The sequence below is a fragment of the Hyperolius riggenbachi genome, chromosome 3, assembly GCF_040937935.1.
Source record: "Hyperolius riggenbachi isolate aHypRig1 chromosome 3, aHypRig1.pri, whole genome shotgun sequence".
Lineage (NCBI taxonomy): Eukaryota > Metazoa > Chordata > Amphibia > Anura > Hyperoliidae > Hyperolius > Hyperolius riggenbachi.
In genome coordinates, this window is record NC_090648.1 from 236,325,676 (window position 1) to 236,344,703 (window position 19,028).

Consider the following 19,028-nt stretch of genomic DNA (forward strand, 5'->3'; position numbering starts at 1 on the left):
GGGTATTACAATGTGCACCTGTCACACACAGACAGGTACCGGACAGGCAAAGTGACACTGTGTGCGCTCACATAGGTAGGTGGGTGCACTGTGAACAACAGGTAGGTATATGCAGTTATGGGTATTATAATGTGCACCTGTCACACACAGACAGATACCGGACAGGCACAGTGACACTACGTGCGCTCACGTAGGTAGGTGGGTGTACTGAAGTGAACAACAGGTAGGTATATGCAGTGATGGGTATTATAATGTTCACCTGGCACAGTAGTAATTTTACCACCAAGGGGCCAAAGGCCAGCTGCGACTGACTGACAGCGCTGTATATAATGCAAGTGGGTCACACACACAAAAAAAAAATTGATCACAAGAACAAGATTAGCTCTCAAAAGAGCTGTTATGGGGTGCTTTTTTAGCCATAAGAATCAACAAGGAGCAAGCTAACAAGCCTACAAGAGCCTAACTAAGCTTTCCCTATAGGTCTCTGCACAACAGCTCTCCCTTCTCTAATTACTGCAGGCACACGAGTAAGTGAAAAGCCTGACACTGCCTGCCTTTTATAAGGGGAGGGGGGGCTCCAGGAGGGAGTGTAGCCTGATTGGCTACAATGTGCCTGCTGACTGTGATGTAGAGGGTCAAAGTTGACCCTAATAATGCACTATGGGGGCGAATCGAACTTCCGCAAAAGTTTCCTGGGAACCGTTCGCCGGTGAACCGTTCGGGCCAGCTCTACTTATCTGACACAGCACCTTCCTCCATACATTTGGGGAGTTGCACACATACCTTTTGGCAAACTCAAAATGTGCCTTCTTATTTTTAATGCTAAGTAATGGCTTTTTTCTGGCCACTCTTACATAATGACCAGCTCTATGAAGTGTACAGCTTATTATGGCTTTATGGACAGATACTTCAGTCTCTAGTGTGGAACTCTGCAACTTCTTTGGTTTCTGTGCTGCCCCTATGATTAATGCCATGCTTGCCTGGTCTGTGACTTTTGGTGGGCAGCAGTGATGGCCTGAACGGTTTGCATGCAAACTTATTTGCGTGAACATCGGCGGTTCGTGTTCGCGATTGAACGCCAACTTTATGCGAGTTCGACCCGCCCCCTATACTACATCATTGGGCTTAACTTTGACCCTCTACATCACAGTCAGCAGACACATGGTAGCCAATTAGGCTGCACTCCATCCTGGAAACCCCCCCCCCCCCTTATATAAGGCAGCAGGGTCTGTCATGTTTTCACTCTGTGTGCTGCAGTATTAGTGAGAGAAGGGAGAGACATTGGAGAGATAGGGAAAGCGATAGTTAGGAGGTCTGTTAGCTTGCTCCTTTCTGATATTTGTTGCTAAAAAGCATCCCAAAATAGCTCTTTTGAGAGCTAATGTTCTTGTGATGTGTTTTTTTGTTTTTTTGTGTGGCCCACTGACACTTGCATATACAGCCCTGTCTGTTGCAGCTGGCCCTTGCTAATTGCTATTCTGTACCAGGCCCAGCACATTCAGTGCCTACCTTTTCACTGCACCTGTGTGTGACAGCTGCACATTTGTAATACCAGTCCGTGCATACCTGTTCACTGCACCTGTGTGACAGCACGCAGTTTTATATACCAGTCACTACATACCTGTTCACGGTACCTGTGTGTGCTTCATTGTGGACAGACAAAATTCGATCAGCTGGACAGTCACTGTTGTTCTGTCATTGAGCTACCTCAGCTCAACGACCATATGGGCTTGAAAACCGCCACAGCCTGCACTCTCGCCATGGTGCCCACCAGTCCAGCATGGCCATCACTACACAAACAGCTGTTTGCAGTGCGTTACACAGTGAGTTTGGTCTGTCAGTGTGAAGCAGTACACTAATTACACTACCTGATTGATGTATACACAGGCAAGATGTTTTAAAGCACTTTATGCCTCCAATTTAGCATTCAATGTGATTTCCGCCCTTAAAAACCTGCTCTGCGTCAAATCCGTAATTTTCCCCGGGACTTTTGGCATGTATCCCACACTGCCATGACCCCCTCCAGGTGTTAGACCCCTTGAAACATCTTTTCCATCACTTTTCTGGCCAGAATTAAAGTTTTAAGTTTTGAAAGTTCGCCTGCCCATTGAAGTCTATTGCGGTTCGAAAAAGTTTGCAGGTTTGCGAAATTTTTCGGAAGTTCGCGTTTGAGGTTCGCAAACCTAAAATCGGAGGTTCGAGTCATCTCTAGTGGGCAGTCCTCTCTTGGCAGGTTTGTTGTTTTACCATGTTCTTTTCATTTGAAGAAGATATATTTGTTGGTGCTCCGTGGGATATTCAAAACCTTGGATATTTTTTTATAACCCAACCCTGACTTGTATTTCTCAACAACTTTGACCCTGACTTGTTTGAGAGCTTGTTAGTCTTCATGGCGTGATGCCTCTTGCTTAGTGGTGTTGAAGCCACTTGGGTCTGAAAAGGTGTGTTTATGCTGACAGGTCTTGTAACACTTAGATTGCATACAGATGGACCCCGTTTCACTACTTATTTGACTTTTGAAGTTAACTGACCTTTTAGGGGCCTCATAGAAAAGGGGGTGAATTTATTTTTTATATAGTTTTCTCATTTCACTTCACCAGCTTAGACTATTTCGTGAAGATCCATCACATAAAATAAGAAACAATAAAATTACATGTTGGAATGTAACAAAACAGGTACAAAGCCAAAGGGGGGGGGGGGGTGAATACTTTTGTAAGGCACTGTATCCGGATCAGCTGGTTTACCGCTCTAACTCACTTCAGTATATGTCACTACAGAGCACAAATTAGACTGAATAGCCTTAGAGTCAGGCCCTATGAGTGCCTGGGTGAGAACTTTCAGGGTGAAGATTTTAACCTTACTTTTCCTCTCATACACCAGTCAGCCAGCAAGCTATATCATACAGTACAATATTGTTATCAGATTTAGTGGCACTATCTTCCAACATTTTGCAGTGAAAAGTGTGATTTTTCTGAAGTACTTTTCTGTGACTAATCTGCAGCCTCTTCCTGATGGATTAGATGGGATTGCTGCAATCAAAATTATTATAGCAGCCTGTACCTTGGAAACAGCCCTAATGGGCACTGATGATTGATGTAATAAGTCTATTTTTATGGAGGAAAGCCTCTGATTGGAGGACAATCATCTGATTAGTCTGCGCTATTAGCCAGTCAGAATACAATTTGGGTTTGTGTCTTTCAGAAAAGCTTTCTGGTTTGCTTTGCAACAAACTCCTTGGTTTTCCTGAAAAGGTTCATGAGGAAAATATAGTTTTTCTCATCTCACCCTCTTTTAATTGCAGCTATTATGAATATTCTTCTACTGGGCTAGACTGCAGCACAGCTGGAGGTAATTCCCCAAGGGTACCATGACTGAATTAGCATGGTGGTTACAGGGAAATATAACGTACTATGGATATTTTATATGTTCCAATTTTAAGATACCAGATGCAGCTCTGGAGCAAAAGAACACAGAACTGGCATACTGCCTGCAGATATTGTAATATTGCAGTAAACAAGTCAAGGTCAGAATAAGGATTAACTGAAAGAGAGAGACTGTGTTATGGACTCGCAGTGTACAGCGTGGCAAAACAGGGAAATTCACTGATATGTTATTTGAGTTTCACCATTGTTTTATTCAAATGAATGCAGCTTGAAATGGACCAAATGAATGAAGCCGAGGAGGGATCCAATTGGTACATTGTTAAGATGAATACAATTTGCATAATTCTCCATCAAATAGGAATAATTGAAATCTCATTGACCATTCCAGGTTTGGAAAGGTTAGGGTTAGTGTTGATAAAACAGCAGGGCATACAGTTTGTCAGGAAAAAGGTGAACAAAAGGTGACCCGTGCATGAATCTGTATGTTCACAAATGGGCCAATTCCAAGGCAAATGCCTTAAAGGTTTCCTCTGATATTTACGAACCCTAACTAGTGTTGGAGATTCACACATGCAAATAAGTTTGCACTCTGAATTGTTCATTTGTGTCCGCTGGCAGACGGGACCTGCACACTTAAACTTAATTTTGATTGCCTGTCCCAGCCATCGAGAGGATGGCATAAAGCCAGAAGAATAGTTTATGGCCCACTTAAGTCACATGTAAATAATACTGGGTTTCCAGTGGAACAGCCAATCAGTGTTGACAAAAGATGTCTTTAACATAAAATGTAAATAAGTTGACATTTATTACTAACTTTAAAAACAAAAATAAACTAAAAAAATGATTATTACACTGAAATGGAAGTAGCCCTGAGTATAGTAAAGCAGGGAAGGTAATTATGTGTCAAGGGTTATTTTTTAATTGGACATGTTGTTGCAATAGATTTCAGGCAAATTCGATTAGAGCATACATGTCAAACTCCAGCCAAATCTGGCCCTCAGAGCCATTCAATTTGGCCCTCAAGTGGTTTCCCCATTTTGCATTATATTTGGCTCAGTCTAGACCACCAGCGAAGCTATATTAGAGGTGAAGCCATATATCACCAGGGAAGCCATATGGGGAGGGGAAGCACTAAACACCAGGGAACTGTATAGGGGAGGGAGGGGGCCACCTGGGAACTTTATAAGGGAAGATGGTGCCCAATAGACATCAAGATTGGCCCGCGACTAGGTCACTGGTGTACAATTTTGGCCCACTTTGTATTTGAGCTTGACACCCCTGCATTAGAGTGATTGAATCTACTGGGAATTAAACAGGAAAATTGATAAAGTTTTAGGCACCACACTATAGGAATGGCATGGAGATTCTCGAACCGGTGTAATGATCGGTATCTAAATTAATCAGAGGGATGGAAGGTCTCACTTACCAAGAAAAAAGAGTACCTGATTAACGTCAAAGGACATAAAGGGGAAATTTACTGAATGTAACTTAGTGATTAAAATTGCCTATATTTTGCAATATTTATTTGTAACTTATTGAGTCAATGTCTGCCAATTTTAAGCATTTTCCCCACTCTGTTTTACAATCTTAAATTTATCACTGGTGGCAACTTCACTTTGGAATGTTTGCTTGTGTGTCCTGAAGTGAGCAGAGACAACACCAGGGCCCATATGCAATTCACTTTTTCTCCTAAGTTTTCTCCTAGGTGATATTTTTATTACAACTTTTCATAAAATGACTTTTAAGTCCCAAGTAGGCAAGAAAATATTCGAAATAAATTAGATAATACTTTTTTCACAAACTTTTGGATCCTTTTTAATGTCAAAATGTTAAAAATTTAGTTTACAGAGAAGATGAAAATTATCACCTAGGAGATAACTCAGGTGAAAATATGAATTGCATATGGGCACGGGGCCCATATGCAATTAACTTTTCTCCCGAGTTTTCTCCTAGGAGATAATTGTTCATCTTGATTTTAAAATATTTTCTTGCTTGCTGGTGGTTTAAAAAGCATTTTATTCACAAGGTGTGAAAATATCACCTAGGGGAAACCTCAGGAGAAAAAAAAAACAATTGCATATGGGCCCTGGGGAAAATAATTTTTCATCTTCAATTTTCATTAACTTTTTAGCACTTTGCAATAGAAAAAGTACCCAAAAAATAGGTTAAGTTAATAAGTACTGTCAAAATTATTTTGAGTATTTGTTTGCTTGCTAGTGGTGTAAAAGGCATTTTATTTACTAGTTGAGAAAATGTCACATAGGAGAAAACCTAGGTGAAAAAGTGAACTGCATATAGTCCCTGAATCCTTATTCAATCCACTTTTTCTGTAAGTTTTCTCCCAGGGAATATTTTGATACCTAATCAATAAAATGCCACCAGCAAGCAAATAAATACTCAACATTATTTTGATGGTACATTTTACCTACTATTTGGTACTTTTTCAATTGGAGAGTGCTGAAAAGTTATTTTAAATCGAAGGTTAAAAATTTTCTCCTAGGAGAAAACTCAGAGAGAAAAATGTAATTGCATATGGGTCCTGGGGCCATATGCAATTGACTTTTTCACCTGAGTTTTCTTCTAAGTGATATTTTCACAACTTGTAAATAAACTGCCTTTTACACTACCAGCAAGCAAACAAATGCTCAAAATAAAATTGTCAGTACTTTTTCCATTAAAATGTGCTAAAAAGTTAATTTAAATTAAAGATGAAAAATTATCTCTGAGGAGAAAACTCAGGAGAAAAAGTGAATTGCATATGGACCCTGGGCCCATATGCAATTCACTTTTTCACCTGAGTTATCGCCAAGGAGATATTTTTCATCTTATCTTAACTTTTCAGCATTTTACAATTGAAAAAGTACCCAAAAGTTGTCAAAAAAGTACAGTGAATATTATTTAAAGTATTTTTTGCTTGCAGGTGGTTTAAAAGGCATTTTATGGCAAGGTGTAAAAATATCATTTAGGAGAAAACTCAGGAGAAAAAACTGAAGTGCATATGGGCCCATGGGCCATATGCAATTCACTTTTTCTCCTAAGTTTTCTCCTAGGTGATATTTTTAAACTTGTCAATAAAATGCCTTTTAAGCCACCAGAAAACAAGAAAATGCTCAAAATAATTTTGATAGTACCTTTTCACCTACTTTTTGGTACTTTTTTAGTTGAAAAGTACTGAAAAGTCATTATACCCGAAGATGAAAAATTATCTCCTGGGAGAAAAGTCAGGTGAAAAAGTGAATTGCATATGGCCCCCTGGCTCCCATAATGAACTGGGAGGAGAAGGTTGTATGACCTCATAGCCGAGGCTAAACGTCACTGGTTGGGCAGGGCTACATACCAATATACAGCAATAATATAGATACTGGAATTGTTTCTGATGCTGAAATCAGGATCATTGATATAACATTGACTGGTATTTGCACAGGGATCTATGCAAGGACTTTGAACATTATTACAACCCTGCTCGAGATGTGGTCAACGAGATGCAAAAAAGTGAGTTGATACAAATGTTATATTAATTTTATTCAAAATTATTAAGCTTGTAACTGAAGCAGTATATGAAGACCTGACTGGTCCAATTCCATGCTGCCTATATTGGCATAGCTTTCACAGTATATACTGGAAACATTATAGAAACCGACACTTTTACAGCAGAATGGTTCAGCTGTTGCTAGTAATTTTTCTCAGAAGCATCCAGTGCTTTATTTTAGTATATTTGTAGGGTGACCGAATGACACACAAGCACAGAAACAAAGCTCAGAATAAATTATTGTTAAAATATTCTGTCACAGCCAAAATCCATGTGGCAGCCAGCTGGAGATAACAGACTTTGCCCTTTTGCTGAAGCCCTCAGAAAAATGAACTTTATCTGGATTTATGGAATAGCAAAGCATTGTTTGACAAGATTGTTATGGAATTCACATCCAGTCTTTTTGCATCTTCTCATATCTTATGCTTTCCAAAAAGATGGATTGTGATGTGTTTAGCTTCAAGATCTGTCATGAGTTGTTCACCCCTTTCCATTTCCCTCTTAACTCTCTCCTAGTGAAAAGGTTAGTCAATCCAGACCTGATATTTCGGTTTCTCATAGATGCTGGGAATTACCGAGATGGTTCCTAAGAAAGTCATTTTCACTTTGGCTGCTTTCACATGCAATGGTCACTCAGACCTGAAGATAAAAACAAAATACAAATAAGAATTATTATTAAAGTGACTAAATATTTTGAGTCCAAAAAAGTAAACCAAAGTCAATGAACTGGCCACTAATTTCTTTTTTTCTGTTTCTTAAAGAGGAGCTGTCAGTCATACTATCTTAGATAAAGCACACATGTATAAGTAGGTAAATACTTGCTCTACTTACATAACACATGTATTGTACAGTCAATATAAACATACTCACAAAAACAAGACATGAACATCCCCTAACTCACCCCCAACCTGTCCACAGGCATTCAGTGGTAAACCTTTATAAACTATCCACAGGTACAGTGTCATCTGAATCAGAATCGGTTTGTTCGCCAAGTACGTCAGGGAGGTACCTGGAATTGGATTTGGCACATAAAGGAAGACATACAGAACTTAAGCAGCAAGGTACTCAATAACACTAAAGTATGAGTATAAAAGGATAACAAAAAAAGGGGAAAGAAACTGCAATATTACATTATCTTGTAACTTATGAAAATTATTCAAAATCAAGATTACCCATAAAATCATAATTCCAATCAGAGTCATAACTGTGAACATTACAAAAAAATTCACTAAAGTGAGATTTTCCATTACAATCAACACTACAGTCTAGGGGTAAACTAAGTTTAAAATGATAATTCTGCACTTTTATTGGTATTGCAGCTGTTATGAAGGTGCAGAATTCTTATCAACTCATATAGCGCTGACACGGGTTGTGCTCCACAGAGTACATCAAACATCAAGCGTTTGCGCGCAAAAAGTTTAGCGCTGCGCGTGAAACTTCACACCGGAGCGTGCGAAACGTCGCACCGTTCGTGAGCTAAGTGTGCTTAGCACACGAGCTGTGCTAAGTCTCGCGCGCACCGGTGCGACGTGTGGCGACCACCCCGCAGCGCTAAACTTTGTTTGTGATCAGTACCAGCTTTAGACATGCAAACTACTTAGCACCCTAGTTTGTACGTCCAAAGCTGTTAGGCGTGCTAACTACGTTAGCACGCCTTTGTGAATCGAGCCCAAAGTGAGGTGAAAATGATTTATTTTGTGTTGATGCTAAATAGCACACCTGCTATGAAGCAAGGTGAGCTGGGAGGTGGCCTCAAACAAGGGTGGACAATTTCCAACATGCAGTGTTGTAAACTTGATCAATATATAACAGATCACAATCAATAGTTAACATAATTAGTATATCTAGTTGTGAGAGAGACAGTTACCTTCCATAGTACTCACTTGCATCTTAGTAGGTTACCTATTGTTTTGATAGTGGAGAACCCTTCTTTATTCATTAGCATGCAGTAGTGGTAGGTGAAGCTCATTCCTGCATATCACAGCAGTCTGAAAGGAAACATATAAAAGATCAGAGATCTCTGTGTGAAATACAGATTACTGAAATGTGCAGTAATATAGGTAGTTGTAAAACTAATGTGACATTTATCATAAAACAAGTGATTTTTTAAATACCAGTAATAAAACGTTCATGACAAAATGCTAAATAAATCTCTAATGTACACATCTGTATCATTTGTATCTTAAATGCTTCCCCCTGTTCTAGTGAGCTGCTGCTGTTACTGGTTACTGAAGGCATCAGAGCAAACCGTCTGAAATCTTCAGTATGTGTTTGTTACCTGGGCCCATATGCAATTAACTTTTTCTCCTGTGTTTTCTCCTAGGTGATATTTTTAAACTTGTCAGTAAAATGCCCTTTAAGCCAACAGAAAGCAAGAAAATATTCAAAATAATTTTGTTATTACCTTTTCACCTACTTTTTGGTACTTTTTTAGTTGAAAAGTGCTTGAAAGTTATTTAAAATTGAAGATTAATAATTATCTCCTAGATGAAAACTCGGATGAAAAAGAGAATTGCATATGGCCCCTGGAGTGCTATTTAAAATCACAGTGGCCCATATGCAATACATTGTTTCTCCTAAGTTATCTCCTAAGAGATAATTTTCATCTTCTCTTTAAAATAACTTTTCAGCATTTTACAATTGAAAAGGTACTCAAATATTGGTGAAAAACCACTATCAAAATCATTTTGAGTATTTTCTTGCTTACTGGTAGTTTAAAATGTATTTTATGTCAAGGTGTGAAAATATCACCTAGGAGAAAACTCAGGAGAAAACTTGAATTGCATATGGGCCCGTATGTTTTACATGGCTGTGAGTGCCGAAAACAATGATAAAAAATACCTTCACATATAGGGCTTGATGTACTAAAGTGTGATAACTGCTATCACAGCAGTTATCGTGCAATCTGCCGCACGTGAAGGTTTGCACGCGTAAAGGGTTACCCCGCGTGATAAACAAAGGTTTGCGCGCGATCACGCTGTGATAGTAGTTATTACGCTTTAGTGAATCAAGCCCCAATCACTGTATGCCTACTGGACATCTCTATCCAAAGATACACTTTTTGACAAAATCTGCTTTAGGTAATACCTTTAATCTCTAAAGCTACATTAACACTGCCGAGTTTTGTTGCTCATCTTGGGAAAACCGGATCGCAATACAATGGAAATGAAAATTGCATTGTGCGCTATGCATACTGTGCGGTGCATACAGTGAAGCATACAGCATGTACAAAGTATGCTTCACAGCAACTATTAACACACCTGTTATGTGGTACTGCACTGCATGCATCGCGATATGATGGAGGAATCTGTTGCTCTGCACTACTAACTAGTCTTGGTGTTCAAATTCAGCATAGCACATTTGAAACAAGACAAATAACATTTATATTGCGCTTTTTTACTTGCAGACTCAAAGCTTTTACCTGCAGCCACTAGGGTGCGCTCAGTAGCAGTGTTAGGAAGTCTAGCCCAGGTACTCCTTACTGAATAGGTGCTGGCTTGCTGAACAGGAAGAGCCAAGATTCAAACCCAGATTCCCTGTGTCAGAGGCAAAGCCTCTGCACACTGAAATACTCCCGATTACCACTGTTCAGCACTAAACAAGCAGAGAGGGTCGGGGACGTTCACTGACTTGCGTGTCATGTTGCGTTTCACGTGAATGCAATTCTTCCTCCTTCCACAACTGGGAGTTTTCAGGTGTTCCGAATTCACAATGCTGAATTCAAACACCAACACTACTGCCAAGCCACTGGGTCAATGTGAACGTACCATTAAAGTATAATTGCATTGCATTACTGTTGTATTTTATCAGTATTATTTCTGTGTAATTTTTATGTGTGCCTTCACCTCCGCAGTAGCACGGACCTGACTGGCGCGGCCTTGTCTGTTGAAGCCCCATTGGGTTTGTGCTGCTGCGCATGCATGAGCCGTTGACAAGCTCTTGTCAAAAGTTTTCATGTGCGGACAGCTCTGGAATGGGCCAGTGGAGGAGGATGGAAAAAGCCTCTGAAGGATCCAGAGACTTCCCTCTCCCAAGATAAGTACCCAGAATGGGCACTTTTCCCCCCACAGATTTCCTTTTAATTTGCTGAGAAGCCTTTTCTGCAGCCATATATATGTCAGGTGCTGCTTGGCCTGAGCACTTGTCCTTTCCCTCCCCATGCACATAAATCATTGAAGAGAGACAAAATAAGGTACAAAGAACAACAACAAGAAACACACAGAGGGCTTTTAAATATAAACCTTGCAAAGAAAAAGTATGAACCTGGTATATTAAGCTTTTCCTTTAAACACTATTTTACTTACAGCATATATGTATTGTATAAAGCATGAAATAAAGGAACTATGGTTTTATTTATCGAGACTCCCCCAGGTTTATTTTCATTTAGATGAAATGAAATATATTTATTCTGTTTTGCTGGATATACAATTGCTATCTGATGCCAATAACAACTGTTAATAAAACTAATGTTCCCTTTTATTAGGGCTAATGAAATGTAAGATTGCCAATTTAGGAGGTTTCCCTGCTTACTGCTTCTCTTGATCTTTGTATTTAATACGGCAATAATAGGCTGTGCCAGTGCCACAAAGCACTTGTGAGCAGAGGACACGTCAACCAGTGTTGGTAAGCAAGGTGCATTTCCCACTGTTAAGTAGAGATGAAGTATAAATCCCCCTTTGTGACTTAGAATTTTTGGCAGAAATACAGCTCAACCTAAAGACAGTGATATTTGATTTTATAAGTGTATTAAATATAAACAGAACTCTAGGCACACAAAAATAATTATAATTTAATTCAGTTATAAGTACTAAGAACACTGGGAGGAAACAATGCTCGTTTTCAGTTAACAGCATTTTATCCTCTTAAAATGTTTATTTAATAGGCTGGTCTTTCTATTACTTTTAATAAAGGATTTAACTTTAACTCTTCCAAATAAATGTATGTGTGATAGAGTGGCGCTAAATTACTTAGTCTGATACTGAGCCGAGGACAGGGAATCACAACCAGTAGCCCTGTAAGAGGCCCCAGTAACTGAGGCCTGTCTCTCTCACTGCTGAGTAACATACATTTAACTGTTTCCAGGCTCCAGGAGTGTGCATGGAACAGTAAAAGCGGACACAGAGTTAAAGTGAACCTCCAGACTAAAAATCTACTCAGCAGCACTGAAAAGGCTTGGTGTGTCTTTAACAGTTTCACAGTATCAAAACTTTGTTTTTCTTACCGAAGTCTCATTTTTTGCAGCATTTTTTAGCTAAGCTCCAGCCCATCAAAGAAAAATGCCCGAGCTTTTTTCCCCTGATTCTGTGCAAAGCATGATGGGATTTCTGATGTTGTTGTTATCGTTACCTAGCAACTGGGAGGGATGATCAGGACACAGGACAGTTGGAACTGTGTCTCATGCTCCCTGTCACCTCCTTTTAACCAAAAAGATGGCTGCCCTCATGAAATCACAAACATTTGTCTGTTTTAAAACAGGATGGGTAAGAGTTTATATTACCAATCTATTTTAATTAACATAACTAATGTAACTTAACTACTTTACCCCCACGCGTACGGATTTCTCCGTCCCTTTTTCCATCCTTTCACCACCAGGGACGGAGAAATCCGTACTATCCGCGCTCCCGCCGCTGCCCGCGCTCACGCTCGCTCTAGCGCGCACTCCTGCTCATAAACACGCCGCCGCCCGCTCGCCCGGAGATCAATGAACGGGAAAATCCATTCCCATTAGTTGATCTAAGCCCCGCAATGATCCGCTGCTTCTCCGATAAGCAGCGCGATCATTGTGAAAAAAAACTTTCTCAGCCTCCTAGTACTTCCTGCAAGCGTCCGGAAGGACGCTTGCAGGTCGCATTAAACAAAAAGTTACTACTAGTAAAACTACACCCTAAAGCAATTTTTTACACAAAACATTAGTTTCACACAAAAATTAACTCCTTACCTCCCACACTCTCCAATTTTTTTTTTTTTTTTGTAATAATAAAAAAAAAATACAATAAAAAAAATACATAAATAGTTACCTTAGGGACTGAACTTTTTAAATATTTATGTCAAGAGGGTATAACACTCTTACTTTATAAACTATGGGCTTGTAATTAGGGATGGACGCAAAACTGAAAAAAATGCACATTTATTTCCAAATAAAATATTGGTGCCAAACATTGTGATAGGGACATAATTTAAACGGTTTTATAATCGGGACAAATGGGCAAATCAATTTCATGGGTTTTAATTACAGTAGCATGCATTATTTAAAAACTATAAAGGCCGAAAACTGAAAAATAATAAATTTTTCCCACATTTTTTCCTATTTTCCCATTAAAACACATTTAGAATAAAATAATTCTTGGCATAATGTCCCACCTAAAGAAAGCCTAATTGGTGGTGAAAAAAACAAGATATAGTTCATTTAATTGCGATAAGTAATAATAAAGTTATAGACGAATGAATGGAAGGAGCACTGAAAGGTGAAAATTGCTCTGGTGGTCAAGGAGGGGTAAAACCCCTAAGTTGGGAAGTGGTTAATGACAGTGTGTTTGTTTCGGCTTAAGTTCCTCTTTAAAGAAAAACTGAACTGAAAATTAAAAGTCAAAATAAACATACACAAGTCATACTTACCTCCTGTGTAGTCTACTCCTCAATCTATTTTTCCTCTCCTGCGTCCTGTTTGTCCACTGTAATCAATGGAATTCTCCGTCCTCCATTTTGAAAATGGCCATTACCCCATAACAGCTTCCTGGTCAGCACACTGTTAAACTGTGACATCGTCCACTTGAGCCATAGGGAAACATGGACACATCAGTTCTCCTCTCAGCTGTAACTGACAGCAACTGATATATTTCAGTTCTGACAAAATGTTGTCAGAACTGGAAGGGATCACTGTAAGAAGAAAATGGTGAGCTTCTGAGAGGAACTGATGGCAAGGTAATTATGTAATGTTCATTTGAAGTTACCTCATGTGTTTATTTTAAATATTTTTACTCAGTACAGGTTCTCTTTAACCACTTCGCCATATCTGGACGCATATATCCGTCCAGATAGGCAGTGGTGCTGCAGCCGTGTGGTGCGCGCGATCGGGCGCGCGCCCGCGCGCGCTCCCGCTGCCTCCCGCTGCCTCCCCCGATCAGTGAATGGGAATATAATTCCCATTCACCGATCTAAGTCCCTGGCAGAAATACCGACGCTTTCTCATCAGAGAGCGTGGTATTTCTGCCCCCAGGAAACTTCTTCTCTTCTTTTTAGTTCCAAGATGCGACATCGTTCGCATCTAGGAATTTTTTGAATGTGGCCATCTTGTGGCCAAATAGTAAACTGCACCGACATACCTGTATTGAATAAAAAAATACATTACATTACATCTAAATTTGGCTATTTACCTCCCAAACTAAAATTACCCAAATACATTTTTGTATTAAAAAAAAAATAAAAAAAATTACAATTAAAAAAAAAAAAAAACTACATAAATAGTTACCTAAGGGTCTGAACTTTTTAAATATACATGTCAAGAGAGTATCTTATTAAATTTTTTAAAATTATAAGCTTGTAAATAGTGATGGACGCAAATTGAAAAAATGCACCTTTATTTCTAAATAAAATATCGGCGCCATAAATTGTGATAGGGATGTAATTTAAATGGTGTAATAAGCGGGACAAATGGGCACATAAAATGCATGGGTTTTAATTACTGTAGCATGTATTAATTTTAAACTATAATGGCCAAAAACTGAGAAATAATGATTTTTTTCCATTTCTATCTTAATCTTCCTGTTAAAATGTATTTACAGTAAAGTGGCTCTTAGCAAAATGTACTACCTAAAGAAAGCCTAATTAGTGGCGGAAAAAACGAGATATAGATCAATTAATTTTGATAAGTAGCGATAAAGTTATTAGCGAATGAATGGGAGGTGAACATTGCTCGGATGCATAAGATTTTCGAAGCTGTAGGCTGAAGTGGTTAAGGAATACCATGCTAAATTGCCCAAATGAATTGCATTCTTTTTTCAGTCACAGTGCTGAATTCCTCTGTTATCAGCTAATTCACTGGCTATGCAGACCAGGACATAACATGTTTAGTATAGATAAACAAAAGAAAGATGTTGTGCTGGTTATAAGATTATTGTTTTTCTAATAGCTGAGCAACAGGTCAGATTACAGAGCAGTATAGAGCTTCTACACACATGTGCTGAGATGGGGTAGGACTTGAAACACCCAGAGTTACTTGGGAGGGATGCCAATCCTTCGATTTACTGCTTAACAGGTTCTCATCATACTGTTGACACAGGTACGCACTGTGGGTCACTTCTGGGATTGTTGAATTACTATATTATAAATATTTTAGAACACCATTTTTTGGTGTAAAAATAAATGGCCACTAAATACACAGCAATGTGTGAAGTGCATCTGTGGATGTGTAACACTAGCACTTACAATACTGTTACTTGAAAAAAAGGCCCTACAGATATTACATTATTAAAATATTTGGATATTGTGGCAAAAGTTTTTAAAAATTAATTTTTTAGCAGTCTTCGTTTTGTCTTAACACATTTTTTATTCAATGTCCCTGGGATTAATAAAGTTTATAGTAATTAGCCATGGAGATTCTAAGAAAAAGTGTCAAAAATATCTCCAACATAGCCCTTTTGGGTACATGGTTTTAGTACACGTAAGCTTTTTGTAACACAGTTATTATATTTGTTTAAAAAAAGATTTGCTTATTTTTCTTTCCTGAATCATCGTACATTTAGGCTGGAACATACTGAACTGTGCATTATACACACATTATTGCTTTTTTCCTGGTAATATTGTTTCATAACACCTGCTACAATCTAATTGACTAACTTAGTCAAGAGTGCATATGTTTTGCTTAGAGCCATAAAATTCAAGTCTTTTATGATCGTCGCTAGTTTTACAATACAAATATTGCCTTTGCTCTAACATCTGTTGGCTTGGCAAATAATGAAAGAAGGCTCTATGCTCCAGAGGGACAGCCCTGCATCCAGTCATATTTACTGAAACAGGGTTAGGATGAAAGCAAAGACACTAGAATAACAATAAAAATTATATTGATATTTAAGTATCAGATATAAACTGGTAACTGGATTAACCTGATAAAAAGCAGTAACGTACAAATGTTACACTGGCTGGAATCTGCAGTGACATATGGTAGCTGTGACTGGTAATGTCCTGTTTTCAACTTTTAGTGTTACCAGAAGAAACACAATGCAAAACGCAGTTAGTGTAGACATTGTGAGTTCAGCAGAATAACCATAAACAGCTATTTAAAGGGAACCAGAGACGCCAGGAAAAAGATATTATACATACCTGGGGCTTCCTCCAGCCCCATACGCACGGATCGCTCCCACGCCGCCGTCCTCCGCTTCCTGTATCAGCCAGTTCCGGGTCCCGTAGTTGTGGCCAGTCGGCCAGTCGGCGGCAGCACGCGGCCAATTGTCTGCATCACAGGGGGCAGCATACCAGTACGCGTGTGGCTGCATACTGCGCAGCCGCATGCGTAAGGGTATGCTGGGAGCCCCTGTGATGCGGCCAATTGGCCGCGTCTGCCGGAAGTGTCGGGACCTGGTACCGGCGGATCCAGGAAGCGGAGGATGGCGGCGTGGGAGCGTACGCATAAACCCCGAACGCGAAAACGCATGAAAACAGTAAGCTAAAGGCATCCGTAATGAATGCCAATAAGAGAAGACGCGTAAAAAGCGTAAAAATATACGCAAAAGTCTAGGGACGCGTGGAAAAATAACGCGTAAAAACCTCTGAATAAATGCTAACAAAGCGTACGCGTAAAAAAATGGGAGTGGCGTATCAACATACGCAAGTAGTTAAAGTAAACTGTGCATAACACTATATGTAAAAAATACAAAAACCAGTAAAATATACATATGCAAAAATGTACAAATAATGATATGCTCTGATTGGTCACCGCTCATGCATAAATATAAAGACCCTTAATCACATACCATATAGAAAAGTACAGGAATAACCTTAAGAAAAATGTTATCTCAGAATATAAATACTAGATACATCTCATAAATTATTCCAAAAATTGCCGAAAAAAACCCAAACCTATGTCACTGGTCCTGATTGCCACCCAGATCCGAATCTTCTTATATACAAAACGATAAATCGTACTCCCTATTTAAACCTCCTCGACCTACAGTTCCTAAACGTCTAATCCATCCTGCTTCACATTTCAATAATGCTTTCAATCTATCCCCACCACGTAATGTCCTAGGTACACTATCTATGACCTGTATCCTAAGTTGTGACACTGAATGTCGAGATCTGATGCTGATATCTCTTTTTTCGCTATTTTTGAACTTGATGAGCAACAAGTTCTGATCAGCTATAGCACGCTTGTCTCCATTGAGAGTGCTGGGTCGAACCACTTGTTTGCATCTGTCCTTCCCTGTAATAACCCACTGATCACCTGTCAATCACCTGTCAATCACCCATCAATCACCCCCTGTCACTGCCACCCATCAATCACCTCCTGTCACTGCCACCCATCAATCAGCCCCTAACCTGCCCCTTGCGGGCAATCTGATCACCCACCCACACCAATAGATCGCCCGCAGATCCGACATCAGATCACCACCCAAGCGCAGTGTTTACATCTATTCTCTCCTCTAAACACCCACTAATTACCCATCAATCACCCCCTGGCTATCACCACCTGTCACTGTTACCCATCAGATCAGACCCTAATCTGCCCCTTGCGGGCACCCAATCACCCGCCTACACGCTCAGATTGCCCTCAGACCCCCCTTATCAATTCGCCAGTGCAATATTTACATCTCTTCTTCCCTGTAATAACCCACTGATTACCTGTCAATCACCTATCAATCACCCATCAATCACCCCCTGTCACTGCCACCCATCAATCACCCCCTGTCACTGCCACCCATCAATCAGCCCCTAACCTGCCCCTAGCGGGCAATCTGATCACCCACCCACACCAATAGATCACCCGCAGATCCGACGTCCGATCACCTCCCAAGTGCAGTGTTTACATCTGTTCTCTACCCTAAACACCCACTAATTACCCATCAATCACCCCCTGTCACTGCTACCTATCAGATTAGACCCCTATCTGCCCCTAGGGCACACAATCACCCGCCCACACCCTTAGAACACCCTCAGACCCCAGCCCTGATCACTTCGCTAGTGCATTGCTTGCATCTAATCCCCCCTCTAATCACACCTTGAGACACCCATCAATCACCTCCTGTCACCCCCTAGCACACCTACCCATCAGATCAGGCCCTAATTTGCCCCGTGTGGGCTCCTGATCACTCGGCCAAACCCTCAGATCCCCCTCAGACCCCCTTCCGATCACCTCCCCAGTGCATTGATTGCATCTATTTTCCCCTCTAACCACCCCCTGAGACACCCTCAATCACCTCCTGTCACCCCCCTAGCACTCCTATCCATCAGATCAGGCCCAATACAACCTGTCATCTAAAAGGCCACCCTGCTTATGACCGGTTCCACAAAATTCGCCCCCTCATAGACCACCTGTCATCAAAATTTGCAGATGCTTATACCCCTGAACAGTCATTTTGAGACATTTGGTTTCCAGACTACTCACGGTTTTAGGCCCGTAAAATGCCAGGGCGGTATAGGAACCCCACAAGTGACCCCATTTTAGAAAAAAGACACCCCAAGGTATTATGTTAGGTGTATGACGAGTTCATAGATTTTATTTTTTGTCAAAAGTTAGCGGAAATTGATTTTTATTGTTTTTTTTCACAAAGTGTCATTTTTCACTAACTTGTGACAAAAAATAAAATCTTCTATGAACTCGCCATACACCTAACGGAATACCTTGGGGTGTCTTCTTTCTAAAATGGGGTCACTTGTGGGGTTCCTATACTGCCCTGGCATTTTAGGGGCCCTAAACCGTGAGGAGTAGTCTAGAAAACAAATGCCTCAAAATGACCTGTGAATAGGACGTTGGGCCCCTTAGCGCACCTAGGCTGCAAAAAAGTGTCACACATGTGGTACTGCCGTACTCAGGAGAAGTAGTATAATGTGTTTTGGGGTGTATTTTTACACATACCCATGCTGGGTGGGAGAAATATCTCTGTAAATGGACAATTGTGTGT

At 40.0% G+C, this 19,028-nt stretch overlaps 1 long non-coding RNA gene across 2 annotated transcripts in view; it reads right to left on the reverse strand.

Moving 5' to 3' along the window:
• Positions 1-7,060: 7,060 nt before the first annotated feature.
• LOC137561353 (uncharacterized) overlaps positions 7,061-19,028 on the reverse strand; it is a 37,158-nt gene continuing 25,190 nt past the window's right edge. The window contains exons 2-4 of one of the 2 annotated variants that reach the window (XR_011029978.1): positions 8,796-8,900; positions 7,814-7,921; positions 7,061-7,551 (exon numbers count right to left, since the gene is read on the reverse strand). This is a non-coding gene — a long non-coding RNA (uncharacterized lncRNA). Of the gene's footprint in view, positions 7,552-7,813; positions 7,922-8,779; positions 8,901-19,028 lie in introns of both variants that reach the window. The other variant, XR_011029977.1, reaches the window with a different exon arrangement.